This window comes from Pelophylax lessonae (assembly GCF_965119305.1).
Source record: "Pelophylax lessonae genome assembly, chromosome: 12".
In the NCBI taxonomy this organism is placed as follows: Eukaryota; Metazoa; Chordata; class Amphibia; order Anura; family Ranidae; genus Pelophylax; species Pelophylax lessonae.
This window is the reverse complement of record NC_138779.1, coordinates 123,237,931-123,259,260: the sequence shown is the minus strand read 5'-3', so window position 1 is coordinate 123,259,260 and position 21,330 is coordinate 123,237,931.

The window sequence follows — 21,330 nt, the reverse complement described above, 5'->3', positions numbered from 1 at the left end:
TGCGGCTGCTCAGCCCATACAAAGCAATGACATCTATCTATGACTGTTCACACTGCGAGCAATTAGGCTGCATTCACACTTAAATGTTTTGAATAGTGGGCAGAATCAGCTTGATTCTGCCTGCAACTTCAAAACGCCCAGGTGTGAATGACAAGTTGCACAACACACATTTCAGATTCCATTCATTTGAATAGCACCTAAAAACAAGGTGCGGTTCTGGCGCGACTGTCGCACGATAAATCACTCTGCAATCGCGGCAAACTGCATCATATGAAACATGTCACCCGAAAGAAGCTCCTGAATTTTTTTGGGTGACAAGCTTCACGCGATGTGGTTTCCCGCGATTTCAACGCAATTTGTGACACAAGTCATACTGTAATTGAATATTATTAAAAATGACCTTTCCTTTTCAGTCTGCAGCAGCTGCTATTGTCAGAAAATGCAATGCAATATGGCTACCTGGAGCTGTTCTGTATACAGAATGTATACTGACCACACCCCAGAAACATAATTTCCTGCTTGTGTGACTGGCTCACCCATTTTCCCAGAAGTCTGCACTAAGATACAAGTCAATTTTTGGCATCCCCTGCAACAAAAATGTCATTTTTGGAGAGATACTCCCAATAGGAAATACCTAAAGGGATGCAGGTCCAGCAGCTTTCCTCATTAGAGCCCTGCAAGTGCAACAGCTGATTGATAATTATGAAGCCACCCCCATAAAGACTCACTTGGCACATGGGCACAGACAAACATAGAGGGTTTCTTCAGAAGAACAAAAGTTAGGATTCTGCAACAATGTTTGTTAAAAACTTTGAAATGTATATAGATCACCCAGAGGGGAATGTTTTTTTCTCAACAAAAGTGGAGTTACACTTTAAGGCAGGAGGTGATGACTGGAAGCAGCCTGTGAAGGCACCCTTATTTTCATGCAGTTCAGGTCTCTGTAATTCACATTCACTTTCCAATCTCAGTGAACTACCAGTTGCACTATTTCAAGAAAAAAAGACAGTGTTGTGTTGTTTTGACAAATATCTATTGCTGTAAGTACTGTATACTTCAAATAAAGGAAACGTACCCTATTTGTACTAGTAGATTTAGATACACTAACAAATTGAAGTCAAACTCCAGCTAACATTTTATAACCAGTTACAGCAACTATTTTGTTCCTTTTGGGATTACATAAATAAAAGCTGAAGATTGTAAGTGCCCCTGTCAGTGTTAAATGGTTTGTCGGAACCCACTAACTGCTACATCTGCAGAACAGCTTGTTCTGTTGACAAACATCAAACTTACTGGCTAGCTCACCAGGGGAAAATACAAGAATGAAAACCTAAAAAAGAAAACAAATGCAGCCATCACATGTAAGAATTGGTAAGCTGCAGTATAATAGATGTTTGCTTTTGAGTTTAATGCTGCTTTAAGGTGAAAGTATATTTACCTATAAAAATATGCACATTCTTTCATCTGAATCATCTGTAAATATTGTTGTCTTTTTCACTGTGCGGTGCCCAAACCCATAACTGATTTTCAAGATGTGACCTTGCTAGGACTGTGTTTGCATCACTTGTTTTTTTATCCCATTTAATAGATCAGAAATATTTTCATTGTTTTAGCAGCTGGTGTTTGGCATTGAGTGTTGCTGTTCAGCTTACTGTTATTTAGTATTCCCAAGCTTTTCATTAATTCATTCTTTCTGCTCAAGGTACACTTATAAGTTTTAAAGTGTTATTAAAGGCTCGTATTTTTTGGTTTAAAAAAACATGTTATACTTACCTCTTCTGTGCAGTTGGTTTTGAACACAGCAGCCCGGATCTTCCTCTTCTGGGGTTCCTCTCCGGTGCTCCTGGCCCCTCCCTCCTGCCGAGTGCCCCCACAGCAAGCAGCTTGCTATAAGGGCACCCGGAGCGGAGGCGTTGCTCCTTGTGTCCATTCAGACACAAAGCTGCGGCTCGGGCCACCCCCTCTCTCTCCTCATTGGCTCACTGACTTTGATTGACAGCAGCGAGAGCCAATGCATTAAATAAAAAAACCTTCTGCCTTTAGAAGCACTTTAACTACTTCTGGACCGGAAGGTTTTACCACTTTAATGACCAGGCCATTTTTTGTGATTCAACACTACGTCACTTTAATGGAGAATTGCGTGGTCGTGCGAAGCTGTAACCAAATAAACTTTATGTCCTTTTTTTCCCACAAATAGAGCTTTCTTTTGGTGATATTTGATTACCTTTTGAGGTTTTTATTTTTTGCGCTATAAACAAAAAAATAACGACAATTTTGAAAAACAAAACTATATTTTTTTACTTTCTGCTATATAACATTCCCAATAAAAAAATGTAAAAATCTAATTTTTTTCCTCATTTTAGGCCAATTTGTATTCTGCTACATATTTTTGGTAAAAAAAAAAAAAAATACCAATAAGCGTATTTTGATTAGTTTGCGCAAAAGTTATCGCATCTACAAACTAGGGAAAAATTTATGTCACTTTTATTTATTTTTATTTTTTTTTACTAATAATGGCGGCAATCAGCGATTTTTAGTGGGACTGCGACATTGCGGCAGACAGATCGGACCCCTAACTGACATTTTTGGGGGGACCAGTGATATTACTACAATAATCAGTGTTAAAAATATGCACTGTATTTATGACACAAGCAGGGAAGGGGTTAATTCAGGGGTGATCAAAGGGTTAAGTGTATGCCAAGGGGGTGTTTTCTAACTGTGGGGAAGATGGGCTTGTGGATTCAATAGCAGACCGCTGGTCTCTCTCCACGGGGAGCGGTCGCGGGTGCCCGCCGGCCCCGTGAATCAGCTTCCCTGCTGGCTAATGTACAGGTACAGCGATTCGTGCAGCCAAGCCAGCCTGCCGCAGTTTATATGCAGCGGGTGGTCGGCAAGCAGTTAAAGAGGTGTTCCAGTTGTGGAAAAAAAAATTATAATATATAGACACTTTCCTGTCCAGGGAGCAGGGCTGCTGTTAGAAATCGCGGGGGCCCCGTACAGACTACCTGGCAGGGGCCCCCCAAGAAAATATTAAAGATATATTTAGCTAAAATTACAACAAAATCACTATTATCAAACACAAATATAACATAACTCGCATAATTCCTAAAAACTATGTTAAATAAAAAAGATGAGATGAGAAAAATATACAGGCTGGGCAGTTGGAGCTCAGTGATCAGAGAGACAGAGAGAGAGAAACAAAGTTACAATTTACAAATAAACTCCTGAGCAGAGATAAGTGCTGGGAGGGGGGGGGGGGCACACAAGGGAGGGGGATTAGTGAGGGACAACTGTCTCTTTCTCAATAGATAAAAGCTGATAGCAGGGAGAGGGACAGATCAGATTCAGGTGCTGGAGGAAGATTTCTGTATTTGTTCTCCATCACTAATCCCCCTCCCTGTGTGGACCCCCCTGTGTGCTTGGGCCCCCTACAAGAGGGCTGGTGGTCCCCCCTATCAGTGGCCCTGCCAGGGAGCTTGCGATGTCACAACCCCAGCTAATTTTTGCATCGGCTGCTGGGTGCTGCTGCCGCTATTCATTCGAGGAGAAACTGGCAATGAAGCCTTTCGGCTACACAGCCGGTTCTCTACTGCGCATGCGCGAAATGCGCTGCACATTCTAGTTGGCTCGAGGGAAGAAGAAAGGCATGGAACTTCCAAGGGATGGCCCCACGGCGCTGTCTCCCGGAAGTGGGGAAGGGTACCTGTCAAAAACAGGTACCCGCTCCCGCCTCCCCCCTGAAAGGTACCAAATGTGGCACCGGAGGGGGGGCAGGAAGCAGATGGGTTTGGATGGAACTCTGCTTTAAGTTAGGTGCATTTATAAACATTTTATTCTTATGTGCCTTTCCAGATTTTTATTTTAGGTTTAGAAAAACAGGCAGCAGAAAAGAGACAATAAAAGCTTGTTCTGGTTTAACCCCTTCATTCACATTGAACGCGGGTTTGGAATCCTGCAAGTTAAGCTGAACTCGTACGATTTCAAACCCGCAATTCAGTGCTAGTTTTGGGGCGATTTGAAAGACATCTGTGCGGGTTCATGCACAGTTGTCTATTGAAATCACCTCCAGAGTCACCAAAACTAGTGCAGGAACTACTTTTGGAAATCAGTGCAGCGCCGATTGGGACAGTGCCGTTGCCGGCAATATGCTGCGATTTGGCACGTGATTTGACATGTCAAATCGTGCAGATGTGAACAGGTAAACGCCTTGTGAAATGTAATTCAAAGCTTATTGTTTGGATGTGGCAAACTTAGACCAGTGTAAGTACAGTATATAAGTGCCATACCTGTAGGATCCCAGTAGAAGCTGTAAATCTCTGTAGTAGATACCGCTACTACAGTAATTGATGAGTGGCCGCTTTCTGAACACAGGAGGTCGGTTGCTCAGTGTGGGCGCAATTCAGAGAATACAGTACTTTGCATTTTCTCAAAGAACGCAAAGTGTTCGCTGAATGGACAAGGTAGAGATTATGACTCCACCGACTTGCCTCTCCAACTTGTCCAATCAGAGAATGCCTTGCATTCAATGACAAAATGTAAAGTGTTCTCTGAATGGCTCATATGCTAAGTGAGCAACCTCCTGTGTTGACAGTAGGGCACCAGACCCAGAAGCTAGTAGAAATCCCCGAAGTAGCACTGTCCTTCTTGTTTTGTAAGCTTAAGGTTGATGACAGTGCAAAACACTTTCTGTTTATCCAGTAAATGCCCCCCAAATATGTCTGTGTCCTTTTTCAATAATTTCATATTGTAAAAAGGCAAAGATTCTGATTTTCCCAACTGTTATTAATAGTCCTTTAGAACTGACACTATGTTTAACCACTTGACCCCCCCAGAGGATTTACCCGCCTTCCTGACCAGGCCATTTTTTGTACTACTGTGTTACTTTAACTGACAATTGCGCTGTCATGCAATGCTGTACTCAAATAAAATTGATGTCCTTTTTTTCTTTTGATGGTATTTTATCACCTGTGCATTTTTTTTGCGCTATAAACTAAAAAAAGCTGTCAATTTTGAAAAAAAGCAATATTTCTTACTTTCTGCTATAAAAAATATCCAAAAAAAAATTAAAAAATAAAATTTCTTCATAACTTTAGGCCAATATATACAGTATCTCACAAAAGCGAGTACACCCCTCACATTTTTGTAAATGTTTTATTATACCTTTTCATGTGACAACACTGAAGAAATTACACTTTGCTACAATGTAAAGTAATGAGTGTACAGCTTGTATAACAGTGTAAATTTGCTGTCCCCTCAAAATAACTTAACACACAGCTATTAATGTCTAAACCACTGGCAACAAAAGTGAGTACACCCCTACGTGAAAATGTCCAAATTGGGCCCAATTAGCCATTTTCCCTCCCCGGTGTCATGTGACTCGTTAGTGTTACAAGGTCTCATGTGTGAATGGGGAGCAGGTGTGTTAAATTTGGTGTTGCCACTCTCCCTCTCTCATACTGGTCACTGGAAGTTCAACATGGCACCTCATGGCAAAGATCTCTCTGAGAATCTGAAAAAAAGAATTGTTGTTCTACACAAAGATGGCCTAGGCTACAAGAAGATTGCCAAGATCCTGAAACTGAGCTGCAGCACGGTGGCCAAGACCATACAGCAGTTTATCAGGACAGGTTCCACTCAGAACAGGCATCGCCATGGTCACCAAAGCAGTTGAGTGCACATGCTCAGCATCATATCCAGAGGTTGTCTTTGGGAAATTGACGTATTAGTGCTGCCAGCATTGCTGCAGAGGTTGAAGGGGTGGGGGGTCAGCCTGTTAGTGCTCAGACCATATGTCGCACACTGCATCAAATTGGTGCGCATGGCTGTCGTCCCAGAAGGAAGCCTCTTCAAAAGATGATGCACAAGAAAGCCCGCAAACAGTTTGCTGAAGACAAGCAGACTAAGGACATGGATTCCTGGAACCATGTCCTGTGGTCTTATAAGACCAAGATAAACTTATTTAGTTCAGATAGTGTGAAGCGTGTGTGACGGCAACCAGATGAGGAGTACAACGACAATTGCGTCTTGCCTACAGTCAAGCATGGTGGTGGGATGGTCTGGGGCTGCATGAGTGCTACCGGCACTGGGGAGCTACAGTTCATTGAGGGAACCATGAATGCCAACATGTACTGTGACATACTGAAGCATGAAGCATGATCCCCCCCCCCCCCTTTGCAAACTGGGCCGTAGGGCAGTATCCCAACATGGTAACGAGGCCAAACACACCTCCAAAAGGACCACTACCTTGCTAAAGAAGCTGAGGGTAAAGGTAATGGACTGGACAAGCATTTTTCCAGACCAAAACCCTATTAAGCATCTATGGGGCATCCTCAAACAGAAGGTGGAGGAGCTCAAGTTCTCTAACATCCACCAGCTCCGTGATGTTGTCATGGAGGAGTGGAAGAGAACTCCACTAGCAACCTGTGAAGTTCTGGTGAACTCCATGCCCAAGAGGGTTAAGGCAATTCATGCCCAAGAGGGTTGGAAAATAATGGTGGCCACACAAAATAGTGACACTTTGGGCCCAATTTTAAAATTTTTTACTTAGGGGTGTACTCACTTTTGTTGCCAGCGGTTTAGACATTAATGGCATTGTGTTGAGTTATTTTGAAGGGAACAGCAAATTTACAAGCTGTGCACTCACTACTTTACATTGTAGCAAAGTGTCATTTCTTCAGAGTTGTCACATGAAAAGACATAATACATTTTTTACAAAAATGTGAAGGGTGTACTCACTTTTGTGAGATACTGTATTTCCTACATATTTTTGGTAAAAAAATCCCAATAAGCGTATATTGATTGGTTTGAGCAAAAGTTATAGTATCTACAAACTATGGGATATTTTTATTTATTTTAATATTTTTTTTACTAGTAATGGCGGTGATCAGAGACTCCTAGCAGGACTGTGATATTGAGGTGGACAGTCAGACACTAACTGACACTTTTTACACTTTTTGGAGACCAGTGACACTAATACAGTGATCAGTGCTAAAAAGGATGCACTGTGACTGTACTGACACTGGCTGGGAAGAGGTTAACCACTTAAGCTCCGGAGGATTTGCCTGCTAAAAGACCAGGGGGTATTTTGCGATTCGGCACTGCGTGACTTTAACAGACAATTGCGCGGTCGTACGACGCTGTACCTAAATGAATTTGACATCCTTTTTTTCCCACAAACAGAGCTTTCTTTTGGTGGTATTTGATCACCTGTGCGATTTTTTGGTCACGCGCTATAAACAAAAAAAGAGCTTCAATTTTGCAAAAATAACAATATTTTTCACATTTTTTTATATGAAATTCCCCCCAAAAAAAGTAAAAATCAAAATGTTTTAACATTTTCAGCCAATTTGTTTTATGCTACATATGTTTGGTAAAAAAAATAGCAAAAAGCGTATTTTGATTGGTTTGCGCAAAACTTATCGCGTTTACTAACAAAGGGAAAGATTTTTGTCATTTTTGTTGTTTTTTTTTTAACGCGTAATGGCGGCGATCTGCGATTTTTTTTACGGTACTGCAACATTGGGGCGGACAGATCGGACCCTTGACTGACATTTTTGACACTTTTGGGGTTACCAGTGACATTTCTACAGTAATCAGTGCTATATATATGCACTGTTACTGTAAAATTACACTGGCAGTGAAGGGGTTAACTTTATGTGAGAGGGAGGGGCTGTGTGTGTCCCTAGGGGCATGATTCTAACTGTGATTGGCTGTGGCTTGAGCTGTAGGAACACTGATCAATGGTCCTACATAGTAGAACCGTATGATCAGTGTTTCTACACAGGGGAGAATGACAGGCAGCTTGTTTACACAAGCTGCCTGCCTTTCTCCCTCTCCCCCGACGATCGCAGAGTGACCGGCGGACATCGGGTCCGCCGGTCACACGCGCGGGGGGGTCCGTGACCGCGTGGGAGCGCGCCGCCGGCGGCACGCGCTCGCTCCCCGTAGCCTCACAGGCTAGTGACGTATATATACGTCACTTTGCCTGTGAGGGGCTGACCGCCGCAGTATATCTACTTGCGGGGGTCGGCAAGCGGTAAAGAGGTTATAAACCTCAGAAGGACAAACCCATAATGAGCTAGTATGAATCGCATACTAGCTCATTATAAAATACTTACCTTAGAACGAAGCGCCGAAGTGCCGACCACTCACCTCTCTCATGGGTGACATGTTGTGTCGCCCTTCTTCCGGGTTTGCGGCATCCGGCCATCTGATTGGCTGGAGCCGCGATGACGTCACTCCCACGCGCATGTGGCATGGGGCTCTGAAGGAACGGCAGAAGCGGCCGTTCCTTCAGAGTGCATGCACCAGTGATGTCACTGGCTGCATGCAAAGTAAATATCTCCTAAACAGTACATGTTTATGAGATATTTACAGTACCAATAGGTAAGCCTTAATATAGGCTTACCTATAGGTACAAGTTGCAGAGGAGGGTTTACTTCCTCTTTAAACATCAGAGGCAATCAAAAGAGTTAACTGTGTGCCTAGCCAGTGTTTAAGTGTATTCTGGGAGGTGCTTTTACTAGGGGAAGACTTGGATCCTAGTCCCTGCTTTGCAGAGCCACAGGATCTATGCCTTCCCTCCTGTCAGAATGGCAATCTCCCTTGTTTACATAGGCAGACCACCGTTCTGGCTGTCTGCCTACTGACATTGAGTCCGCGGTACCCGCAGATAAGCTCCTGCTGTATATAGTCACAGCGGGAGCAGGCCGGAGGCGCCGCCCCCTACCCGGAAGTGTTGGATCCTTGCCGCTTTATATGTACAGTAAGTTATACAGTCAGCAAGTGGTTAAAGAGAGTGGCTGGGAATTTTTTAAATTAGGATCAATGTAATTTATATAAAGGAAATCTTTTGTTACTAGCAGTGATTGAATATTAAAGTGTCTTAAAAGTGAGCAGTCGCTGGAAGCCTCTACACTGCAAAATTCAGTGGCCACTGAGTGGTGTTTATAATATTTCATGGAAGCATGTTGCATTAACTACTGGTAAGCTTGCTGACTTTGGACTTGATAAAACACAGTGGACCAACACCTGCAGATGACATGGCTTCCCAAATCATCCCTGACTGTGGAAACTTCACGCTGGACCTCACGCAACTTGGATTCTGTGCCTCTCCACTCTTCCTCCAGACTCTGGGACCTTGATTTCCAAATGAAATGCAACATTAAAATTTGGGGAGCCATGTCATCTGCTAGTATTGGTCCACTCTGTTTTATCAAGTCCAAAATCAGCACAGCCCTCTATCAGGAAATTCTAGAGCTCTTTATACTTCCCTCTGCTGACCAGCTTTATGGAAATGCTGATGTCATTTTCCAGCAGGACTTGGCACCTGCCAAAAGTACCAATACCTGATTTAATTATCATAGTATCAGTGTGCCTAATTGGCCAGCAAACTCACCTGACCTAGACCCTATAGAGAATCTGTGGGGTATTGTGAAGAGAAAGATGAGAGACGCCAGACCCAGCAATGCAGATGAGCTGAAAGCCACTATTAAAAAAACCCGGGCTTCCATAACACCTCAGCAGTGCCACAGGCTGATCGCCTCAATGCCATGCAGCATTGATGCAGTATTTCATGGAAAAGTAGCCCTGACTAAGTATTGAGTGCATACTATACTGTATATGGGCATACTTTTCAGTAAACCAACATTTCTGTATTAAAAATAATTATTTTTAATTGTTCTTATGAAATATTCTAATTTTCTGAGAAAGAAAAGAAAGAAAAGCATGAAATATATCATTCTGTGTGTAACACATCTATAAGAAAAAATATGAGTATATATATATACAGTATATATATTTTCTAAGTTTTTGGCAACAGGAGACAAAGTTTTGCATCTCTCCACCAATATTTTTTAATGGGCGTGAGCATGGTAACAAAGGTGACCCGGTAAACCTGCTTAGCCTGTGAGAGGAGTTGCATCATGTGGTGCTTTCTCAGCCAAAAGAAGATATGTGGGAAGAGTTGGCAGAAGAATTTTGGGAGAAAAATTTCCAAATACATTGGAGCCCTTGATAGGAAACATGTTAGGGTGAACTCTGGATCTAAAGCCTCGTACACACACAACTAATTTCCGCCGACCGGTCGTCCGTCTTTTGTCCAGAGTGGTGTCTGTTGGTTGGAATGTGCTCTAGACTGCACACAAATTTTCCCGTACGACAGAATTCTACTTCAGAAGTGATGTCATGTGTTGGATTGCTTTGTATGTGTTCTTTCATCTCTGAGCATGCCTAGTCTTGCTCATAAGATTTTTCCCCATCGAAATCTGTACTAATGAGACGAAAATCGGACGTGTTTTGATGGTCGACAAAAATTATATAGCCTGCACACCAGGATTTTTTCGGCCGAAAAGTCGTAGTCGGTTGTCGGAAGCACCATACTAACAAGCCAAAAATCAGCAGATCGGTCGTCGGACAAAAGCCTCAAACAACAAATATTAGTCTACTGACTGAGCCGTGCCCGTCAAGTTGTGCAATTGGAGTCTGTACTGCTAAGTGACATGTACTCCCTTGCTCCATACAGATAAATATGGAGAAAGCAATAAAACTGGTGCTGACCTCCTGTGTGCTCTGGTTGAAAAGGATAGGCTCCGTTGAACCTAACCCAACTCCCCCCCCCCCCCCCCACACCCAAACCCTGCTCAGAATGTTACATTTATGAACATTCAAAATCAGTTTGCTGATTTCTTCATTTCAAAAGATAGTTGAGTGTGTTGGCAAGATGAATATGTGTAGTTCAATTCTTACTAATAGCAGTTGCCTTTTATTTTCCCAACTGTCTTTTAAAAAATGAAGAATATCTTTCTTCATTGGAAATAAGTATTTCAAAATTATTTTTGGTGGTTTATTGTTCCCTTTTTAGTATAGTGGATGCAGTTTTGATTTGACCTTAGTGTTTTCCGTATACAGGGATGGAGACCAATAGCATGACCTGCTTGTCTCACATAAAGTCCCAAATAGGAAATTAGGGATTTCAAAGGCAGTGTGCTTTACAGGCGATGCCCCATACATAAAATCCCTTCCTATCTATATACTGCATCCACCAAGGGGATGGAGGTGTAATGCTTTTCAGCTGGTCTTTTCCAGTTTGCACCATGGTTATAACCTAATTATTTGAGTCTTTGAGACAACAGCCAGTCATGGATGAGGGTGGGTTGGTGGAGGTTGGGCTGTCTCCCTCTCACCTGTTCCCCCATCCACCCATTAGCGGCCATGTGCCTCCAGTGTGAGGACACTAAATTAAGAGTGTAGGACTGCAGATTTAACAGGGTGCCGTGAAGTGGCTCTGCAGCTTTCACATGCGTTTGCAAATGTGTGTCAACTAAACCCCTGTTCTTTGTACCAAGAGACAGGTTTTATTTGGTTGGTGACAGACTGGAGGGTGAGTACATCAGACTGGGGGCTGGCTGACTTTCATGCACCTCTTACAATCCTTCAACCTCATTTTGTTTTTTGTTATAGGGATGGAGACGCCGGGCAACACCAGCTTGGGTCTCATTTAAAGTCCCACCTAGTCCAATATGTTTAAGCAACCAGGGATGGAGACGCCTTGCTTACAGCTTGGTGCCTCATATAAAGTCCCACTGTGCGATTTTCGTGCATTTTTGATGGATGCAGTTTTGATTTGACCTTAGTGTTTTCCGTATACAGGGATGGAGACCAATAGCATGACCTGCTTGTCTCCCATAAAGTCCCAAAGAGGAAATTAGGGATTTCAAAGGCAGTGTGCTTTACAGGCCATGCCCCATACATAAAATCCCTTCCTATCTATATACTGCATCCACCAAGGGGATGGAGGTGTAATGCTTTTCAGCTGGTCTTTTCCAGTTTGCACCATGGTTATAACCTAATTATTTGAGTCTTTGAGACAACAGCCAGTCATGGATGAGGGTGGGTTGGGGGAGGTTGGGCTGTCTCCCTCGCACCTGTTCCCCCATCCACCCATTAGCGGCCATGTGCCTCCAGTGTGAGGACACTAAATTAAGAGTGTAGGACTGCAGATTTAACAGGGTGCAGTGAAGTGGCTCTGCAGCTTTCACATGCGTTTGCAAATGTGTGTCAACTAAACCCCTGTTCTTTGTACCAAGAGACAGGTTTTATTTGGTTGGTGACAGACTGGAGGGTGAGTACATCAGACTGGGGGCTGGCTGACTTTCATGCACCTCTTACAATCCTTCAACCTCATTTTGTCCCTTTTTAGTGTAGAACAGTTGTATTTTTTTCACCTAAATAAGGCAGCCTATCTCTGAGAATGGATGCATTACCCCGCACAGATGCATAAGAGGAGCAACATTTTCATGCAGGCGAGGTGAGTCTGCCATTCTGCAGAAGAATAGGTGCATTACTTCACTTAGATGAAAACAGGAGATGTCTTTTTCTTGTGAGTAAGGTGACGCTACAATTCTTCACGAGAATGGATGTATTACCCCACATGAATAAAAAAATAAGTGTACTTTTCAAGCAAGTAGAGTAGCATGGCTATTCCTATAAGAGTTGGCACATTACCCCACATGGATGAAAAGGAGAAGGTAGTTTTCACATATGTGAGGTAAGACTGTCATGATAAGAGATGCATTACCCCACACAGATTAAAATGTGAGATGGCTTTTTCTTCAGTGTGAGCTAAGGCTGCCATTCCTGAATTCCTATGAGAATAGATGCATTACCACACATGGACCAAAAAAGAAGTGCACATTTCAACCGTGTGAGGTAAGGGTGCAATTCTACATGACAATGGTTGCAATACTCCAACAGATGAAAAAGAGAAGCATACTTTTCACCTCCAAACTACGGTCCTCCAACTGTTGGAACTACACGTCCCATGTGGCATTGTAAAACTCTGACATTGACACAGAGATGACTAGGCATGATGGGAATTGTAATTCCTGAACAACTGGAGGGCCATATTTTGGAGACCCCTGCTCTATGGGAATGGACACATTGCCCCACACAGGAGAAAAAGTGAGGTGTACTTTTAATGAGTGTGAGGTAAGGCTGACATCTCCATGAGAATGGATGCATTGCTCCACATGGATAAAAAAGAGAAGTGTACTTTTTACCAGTGTGAGCTAAGGCTGACATTCCCCATGAGAACGAATGCTTTGCCACACATGGATGGAAAAAGGAAGTGTACTTTTCACCCATGTGGGGTAAGGCTGCAATTCTACATGAAAATGGTAGCATTACCCCACATGGATGAAAAAGAGAAGCTTACTTTTCTCCTGCGTGGAGTAAGGCTGCCATTCTCTATGGAAATGGACACATTACCCCATACAGATGAAAAAGAGAGTTGTAGTTTTCATCTGTGTGAGGTAAGGCTGCCATCCCCCATAAGTATGGACACATCACCCCATACAGATGAAAATGTGAGATATACTTTTCACCTGTGTGAGGTAGGACTATCACTCTGTAAGAATGGACATATTACCCCACATGGGTGAAAAGATGTCTTGCTTTGTACTGTAGTGCTGGTACCACATTCTCTAGAACTGGAAAAAGAGATAGACAACAAGATACATTTGCAAAAAAAAGAAAAAATGATATTAATTACAATGAATTGCCCATGACCAGGCAAAAATTATTATTTTTTAATAAACAAACTAACAATATAAAAAAAAGGCACCTAGATAGATGCTGGTGGATTAAACCAGTAGGTGGAGGGAAAAAGGAGGAGGAGGCCTAAGTCAACAAAAAAAACAGGTTATGGGGAACTAGGAATAGGGAGGAACTGTGCCGTGGGAAAAATTGAGTGGGGAGAGAGACGGATCAACAAAACTAGTGGTGATAGCATAGTTCTGGTAAAAAAGAGGAGGGAGGGAGGGGCTGTTGTTTGGGATTTAGCAAGCAGGAGGACCTAGCATTATAGAGGTAGCTGAGTAGAGGGGTGGGCCTAGAGGAGCTGCAGATGGATATGCAGCTGCTGGAGCAGGTGAAAAATGTGGTGTTGGCAGACCATTTCTTTTAGCTGTCCTGCAGACTACTAGAGATGCAAACATGCTATCCATGGTCTGCTTTTCCTGCTTCCAGACCAGGTCTTCCAGCACCAGCCACAGGCTATGGCAGAAGACAACAGTGGTAGATGATCGCAGAATCCTCTCTATGGTAACCAAAAAACCCATTCACAACATTCAGACAAGTGAAGGACACTCTCCAGGAGGTGGGCGTATCATTGTCAAAGTCTACAATCAAGAGAAGACTTCAGGAGAGCAAATACAGAGGGTTCACCACAAGGTGCAAACCATTCATAAGCCTGAAATATAGAAAAGCCAGATTAGACTTTGCCAAAAAACATCTAAAAAAGCCAGACCAGTCCTGGAAAAGTATTCTTTGGATGGATGAAACCAAGAATAATTTGTACCAGAATGACTGGAAGAAAAACGTGTGGAGAACAGCTCATGATCCAAAGCACACAATGTCATCTGTAAAACATGGTGGAACATTGGAAATTCCCCTTGGATGGGATTTTGTAGGCACTTTTTAGGTGCTACAGTAGAATTACACCAGTGCATATAATTTACAAAAACTACTGTATATATAAAAATTACCATTATTTTTTTAGTATCTATATTCTCAAGTCAGACTTTCATGTATTGCAGTGATGTTACAGAAGGCATTTCCATGTAAAAATAAAAACACAATCTCAGGAACTCTACCAATTATGCCTAAGAATACAATCAATATGTATATTATGCTTAGCTGCAGAATATATTAGGCAATGATGGTGAGGATACCGTACCAGACAAAAGCAGTCCTAAACCACTGAGGCCTAGCAGAAAATCTGGTCATTTAAACAGATATATGCTGTTAGATAGACTGGTGAAAGTATCTGAGATACTATACATCTATATATCCAAAATAGATTGGTGTTATTATTCGGCCTACCCACTATAGAGGGATGTCTGTCCACCTTAGATGTTTATGGATACATTTTCCAAAGAAACTGCCTGTATGTGTAAACAAAAATGTAAATATACATGTGTGCATGAACATCCAGGCGTCAATAGTGGTGCATAGATAAATACACACTAACATGCCTAACAACAATAAAGTATTCAATTACTGTATCTAATTTAAATACATGGCCAGATTTATTTAATAACAAATGTAGATTTGTACATGTATTTTTGGTATTTAATCAGAGCCTCTATATCATATCTATATCATATTTTGTAAGCAAAGTATATATCTATAGGCCATGAGGGTGCATATACTCAATAGAGTATTGCATCCCTCAATCAAAACCAGGGATTGGTTGTATAAAAAAATTTGTTTACTATTAGCCTATCTTGGGTTACAGCACTCAAAAAAGTAGCATGTTGTTTCAGCTCAAAAACTTACCAAGTTGCTGGTATAGATTTAGGTGGGGTATCTTTCCAGAAGCAGAAGGCAGATAGATTTGCCTCCTAGTACTTCTGTTTTATATCTGTCTGTTTTCCTCATCATGTTCCCCATCCACATGAGGTCTAGCTGGGTGTGATGAGGCAAATTACCAAAAACTCCTCCAGAGATGGCCTTCTGAGTCGCACGCGGTGCCTCCACACCGCGATTGGCCTTATCGCGCCGGCGCGGTGGAGTGACATCACGGGCATACCTCCCACCAACACAGACACTCCTGCAAGGACGCCCAATGGACATCCGAGACATGGAATAAAACATAGAGGGGAGAGAAGATGATGCATAGGCCATAACAGCCGTGCCTACTCCCTCAGTTGCCACAGACTAATCTCCAGGCATGTGACCATTCTGGGTGGCCTAAACAGCAAGCCTGGATTCCCATCTAATGCAAAATGTGTACATCAAGCAATCTAGTGGTCAAAAACCATTATACATTAGTCCCAAATGTGCAAAGCCAATATAAATCCAAACCGGCAATTTTGGTAGAATTTCTGAGATAGTGTGTACATACAATAACAGCTTATGTCAAACTACATACAAGCAGATACATTGTAATATTATATTTAGACATTTCAAGAGCATATTATTTGTATTACGTTGAAAGAAAGAAAGACAGCAAAGAGATAGAGACATATTCTATTTTAAATATATTATTTTTCCATCCCTCCTGATGAAAATCCTTCTAAGAAAGGTTTAAAACAGACTGCCTCATTTAGTCCTGGGGGTCGAGTGGCCTATAAATTGTGATTCCATCTGAGCTCCATCTGGAGGAGGGTTTTGTTCCAATCATCTGCTCTGGGGCTCGGATGGATGCGAACCATGATCAAAAATGCAATTTTTGGAAAATTTCTATTATGTATAGAGATTGTGTGACGGCCAAGAGGGAAATCAGGATTGCACATTTGCATGCTCCTAATATGTCAATATGCTCTTCTCCAAAATTCCAACTTTGCTTTGCAAATATAAAAAATGCAGCAATCACAAAGAAGCATGTAGATAACTCCAAACGTTCTGTAATTGGCAAAATGTTTGGGTTTGAAAATCTGCCCATTGGGTAGGACAGGTTTTTTTCTAAATATGCATATACCGATATTTGCAATATTTACACGATCCACATGCCACTTTGCCAAAAAACATCTAAAAAAGCCAGACCAGTTCTGGAAAGCATTCTTTGGATGGATGAAACTAAGATTAATTTGTACCAGAATGACTGGAAGAAAAAAGTGTGGAGAAGGCTTGGAACAGCTCATGAACCAAAGCACACAATGTCATCTGTAAAACATGGTGGAGGCAGTGCAATGGCATGGGCATGCATGGCTTCTAGTGGCACTGGGTCATTGGTGTTTATTGATGATGTGACAGAAGACAGAAGCAGCCGGATGAATTCTGCAATGTTTAGAGATATACTGTCAGCCCAGATTCAGCCAAATGCAGCAAAATTGATTGGACGGCACTTCACAGTACAGATGGACAATGATCCAAAACATACGGCAAAGGCAACCCAGGAGCTTTTGAAAGAAAAGAAGTGGAGTATTCTGCAATGGCAGAGTAAATTACCTGATCTCAACCCAATTGAGCATGCATTTTCACTGCTGAAGGCAAAACTAAAGGCAGAAAGACCCACATACAAAGAACAACTGAAGACAGCTGCAGTTAGAGCCTGGCAAAACATCAGAAAGGAGGAAATCCAGTCTTTGGTAATGTCCATGGGTTCCAGACTTCAGGCAGTCATTGCCAGTAAAGGAGTTTCAACAAATTAGTACTTGATATTTATGTTCAACGTCTTGAATTAAAGCTGAAACTCTACATTTCAAATTCATTTGGATTGTTTCGTTTTAATTCTATTCTGGTGGCATACAGAGCCAAAAGTATGAAAATTGTGCCTGTGTCCAAATATATATGGATTTAACGATAGATAGATAGATAGATAGATAGATAGATAGATAGATAGATAGATAGATAGATAGATAGATAGATAGATAGATAGATAGATAGATAGATAGATAGATAGATAGATAGATAGATAGATAGATAGATAGATAGATAGATAGATAGATAGATAGATAGATAGATAGATAGATAGATAGATAGATAGATAGATAGATAGATAGATAGATAGATAGATATTGAAGTGGCACATTCAGGCTTTCTGACTGTTTAGATCATCCCGGAGTGGCTAGTGGTGAGGTATCTGGTGAATTCATGTTGATGTTGTTGGGTTGGTGGGCCCAGCCTTACTCTCTTTCACCTGCTTCACCCTCTCATCTGTAGAACAGTTGGATATAGGCTCCTATAAGAGAAAAAATTACAACTTAGATCAAATTGAAGCAGATTCTTATGTCAGTCATTTGTCTCTGCAATGTGAAGTTGTACTTGGATTTTGTCAGATGGAAAATGGGGCACATCGATTACATCTGACCAGCCATTGACCTACTTTTACTAACATAAACAGTACTAAATTGCTCCCTTTCACATAGCCCCCCCCCCCCAAACAAAAAAAACTCCATTGTTCCTTTTAAGCTGCCCATACACTGTTCGAATCTGTGCTTGTTCAGCAGGAACCGCGACCGAGAATCAAACCGTTAATGGGCAGGCTGAATGTACCAAGCTGATTGATCAATCAACTTGGGTACAACCAGCCTGCCTGATTCTCTTGCAACTATACAGACAATTACAGTATTCTCCTGGTGGGGGCAGCTTCCCCTGCCCACTCATGCCCCCCCTCCCCACTGGGAGCAGACAGTTGCTCAGCAGGTGGGATTTTCCTGTCAGCACTATGTGTTGATGGGGGAATCGTGAAAATTTCTTTCCCTCAACCCGCCGTGTATGGTCTGCCTTAGAAAGGCAAGCTCCGCCGAATAAAGGTGTGGTTTTGGGCTGCAGGATAGGGCTTCACTTCGGGCTGCCTCATTTTCCAAAGTGAGTTCCTGGCGTAAATGTCTCGTAGGGATTTCCAGAAAAGAGTGCTTTCTCTGGAAAAAAGAAAAGGTCAATATTTCATGTATACTGGAATGTTTATATGGATTGGTGAATCATGCAGATATATTGTATGCACTCACCCCTATCTGCCTTCACCCATCTTCTCAGTTCATCTCAGTCGGATGATCAGCTGAGTTTGGGCCATGTCCTTCACCCCTGCAAAACAGCACAGCAGCAGCACAGAGCAGAAGCCCAGCAAGTGTGCACCAGAAAACCATGAGGAGGCAAGGACACTGCGAACTTCCTGTACAGACAGAAACTTCTGGATTGTCATTTTACTAATTAAAATAACTTTTTTTTTTTTAGCACTAGAATCTATTAACAACCCAATGTGCGAATGCGCCTAAACGTTAAAAGCATTTACATACATTTACATGGGCTTAGAGGCGTTTTGTGTTTTTTATGCTGAAACGCTCCTCTCAAGAACCCACCTCTGGTGGATTTTTTTTTTCTGCCTATAAACACTCCTCTTCTAATTCTCCTGTAAACATCTTTGTGTTAAACATAGAGGTGTTTTTACAGGCTGAAAAAAAAAAAAAAACATTCAAACGCCTGGAAAAGTTTTTAAGTGCCTGTGTGCTTGAGGTCTATATGTGTGTGGGATGGGGACGGAGGAGGGGCAGGGGAGTTAAGGCTACCCCTCTTTTCCCAATATTTTGTGCTACTGTAAAGCCTTTATTTTTTGCCCTTAAAGAACATCCCCCAGCACAGCAGCAAGTAGGGTCATGTTATGAGGATTGTTTACTTCCTTATGTCTAAGACCTGGCATTTTATTTCCCTAATTTTGTCCTCTAAGTACAGGCTAAAAAATAATTCCTGAAAAATTATGTGGCTTAGTTGTAGGGAAGATCCAGCAATACCGGTTTTAAAGCTTGTGGGAAGTTTTATACACCTGGAACTGCCACTCGCTGGGTCTGAGGAGAATATACTGTACTTAAAATTAATTAGGATACAATTGTTAGTGTTCTGTTTCAAATACCATTTTATGCATTGACATATCTCCTTAGATCCAATCTGTCCAGACAGTATGGTCACCTGTTGACTTGGCACCATCCACAAGCAGCTTAGTTATTCAATAAGACACAGAAGTTGAATCCAAAGCAATTGTATTTCAGTTAACTGCAGAACAGTGGATGTTTTTCCAGTCTTTGAAGTTTAAGAAGACAATTACTTGTCTAAGCCCTGTCTATGCAAAGAACTAACAATGACTGAGGGAACATGGAAGAAATTGGGAAGCTCTAGCTAGGACTGAACTAACCTGCACTAAATAGGTTGGGAAGGCCAGGGGAGAAACTAATTGTAGCCCAAAACCTCCACTAGATGTCAACATATTATAGAACAATGGTAACCTAATGTAATTCAATTTAACAAAGAAAGAATACATAAAGGTTAATAAGAACAGTTAGTTTTGTGACAGCCCTCCTGTAACAATGCATTGATTTGCTTTTATCATTATATGGGAGAGTGCCTTCTGAGATTATACATTCTTTAGAAATGAATGCACCTCATTTAACTTTTATATTTTTTGTTATCTAGGTGTAGCACCCTACAGGTAGGTGCTCGGTAAATGCATAGTGGGCTTTGTCTGCCTAACAGCAGGGCCATAATTGCTTTTTGGTTAGAGTATCATGGCTGCCAGGTGTGTCTGCTGAGAGGGGAGCCTCGCCACTGTCTTTGTGAGAGGCTTCTCATAGGGCAGTGGAGGAAACCCAATCAGGGACACATTCAGACTTGTAACTACCCCAGAAGGCAGATTCTGCTGCAAAGGATTCTGGGAGTGGATATAAGTCTGAGGGGCGTGCATGACTCGTGGTCTTTGGTGGGAAGCAGAGTCCCAGGGGGGAGAGGATGGCTGTCTCTCCTCCTGTCAGAGGAAGCGAATGTCTCGGATGCTGCCTGAGAATCTAGAGAGTGCTGAGTTGAGTTAAAGGGGGATCTGGTGTGCCGAGAACCAGCGGAGAGCGAGAGGGGTCCAGTCCCAGGAAAGCCTACACAGGTCATGATTCCCGAGGATTGCCCCTGGGGGTGTCCAAGAAAAATTGTAATGTAATGAAGACTTTTCATATGGACTATGGAATGCACGCTGCTATCAAAAAATGGAGAGCAGGAGTTAAAAGTGTCAAAGTGTATAAATGCTGCAACTGCTTAACAGTAGGAAGTCCCAGGGTGGGCAGTGAAGATGGCATCAGGGGTCCCGGGGTGGACAGAGAAGAGGACGCCTGTAGGTCCTGGTGAGGACAGTGAAGATGGAGGCCGGGAGCACGGGAAGAGAGGTGCCAGGGGCCTGGTAGTTGTGCATGCTATATGGAAGGATGTTGACCGTGCATTTGACAGCGGGACATTTATTCTCTATAGTTGCTGCACCGATACTGTGGCGATTGTAGTCTGTCATGCCAATAGGGGCAGCGGGGCTAATCCCAGAGCCAATATGGAAAATGAGGATTGCACGTGTGTGGCAAGGAAAAGAGGTATCGGCCGTGCGACCGACAGCGGGATGCTACTCTTGCCAAGCAAGGAGGGACAGCTGGCTTCAGTGAAGGAAGGTGCAGTTGTGGCCCTAGTGTAATTGAGATGGGCGGATGCATGTCTAGCAAGTGACATGGTCCGCTTAGCAGTTATTTCCCAGAGGCTTGCAGTGAAGAAGCATGGCAGGGGAAGAGTTACAGTACCGCACAGGAAAGTGCACCACATGCAGATCTGCCCAGCAGGAGGAGTCATTGCCCAATATGGTGAAAGGGTGGAGACAGCGGGAACATCTGGCCAATCAGGAGTGACCAAGGGGACTCTATTAATATCCCCTCCTTCGGGTGTGGCCATGCGGGAGACACGTGTAGGAGAGAGAGACATGTAGTTTGTGAGAGGAGCGAAGAGTGTTCCTGCTATTACTGCCACCATGGGTGAAAATCCAGTGGAGCAGAGCAGCTCCCCAGGTCCCGAAGTGACTGTGCCTTTGGATCA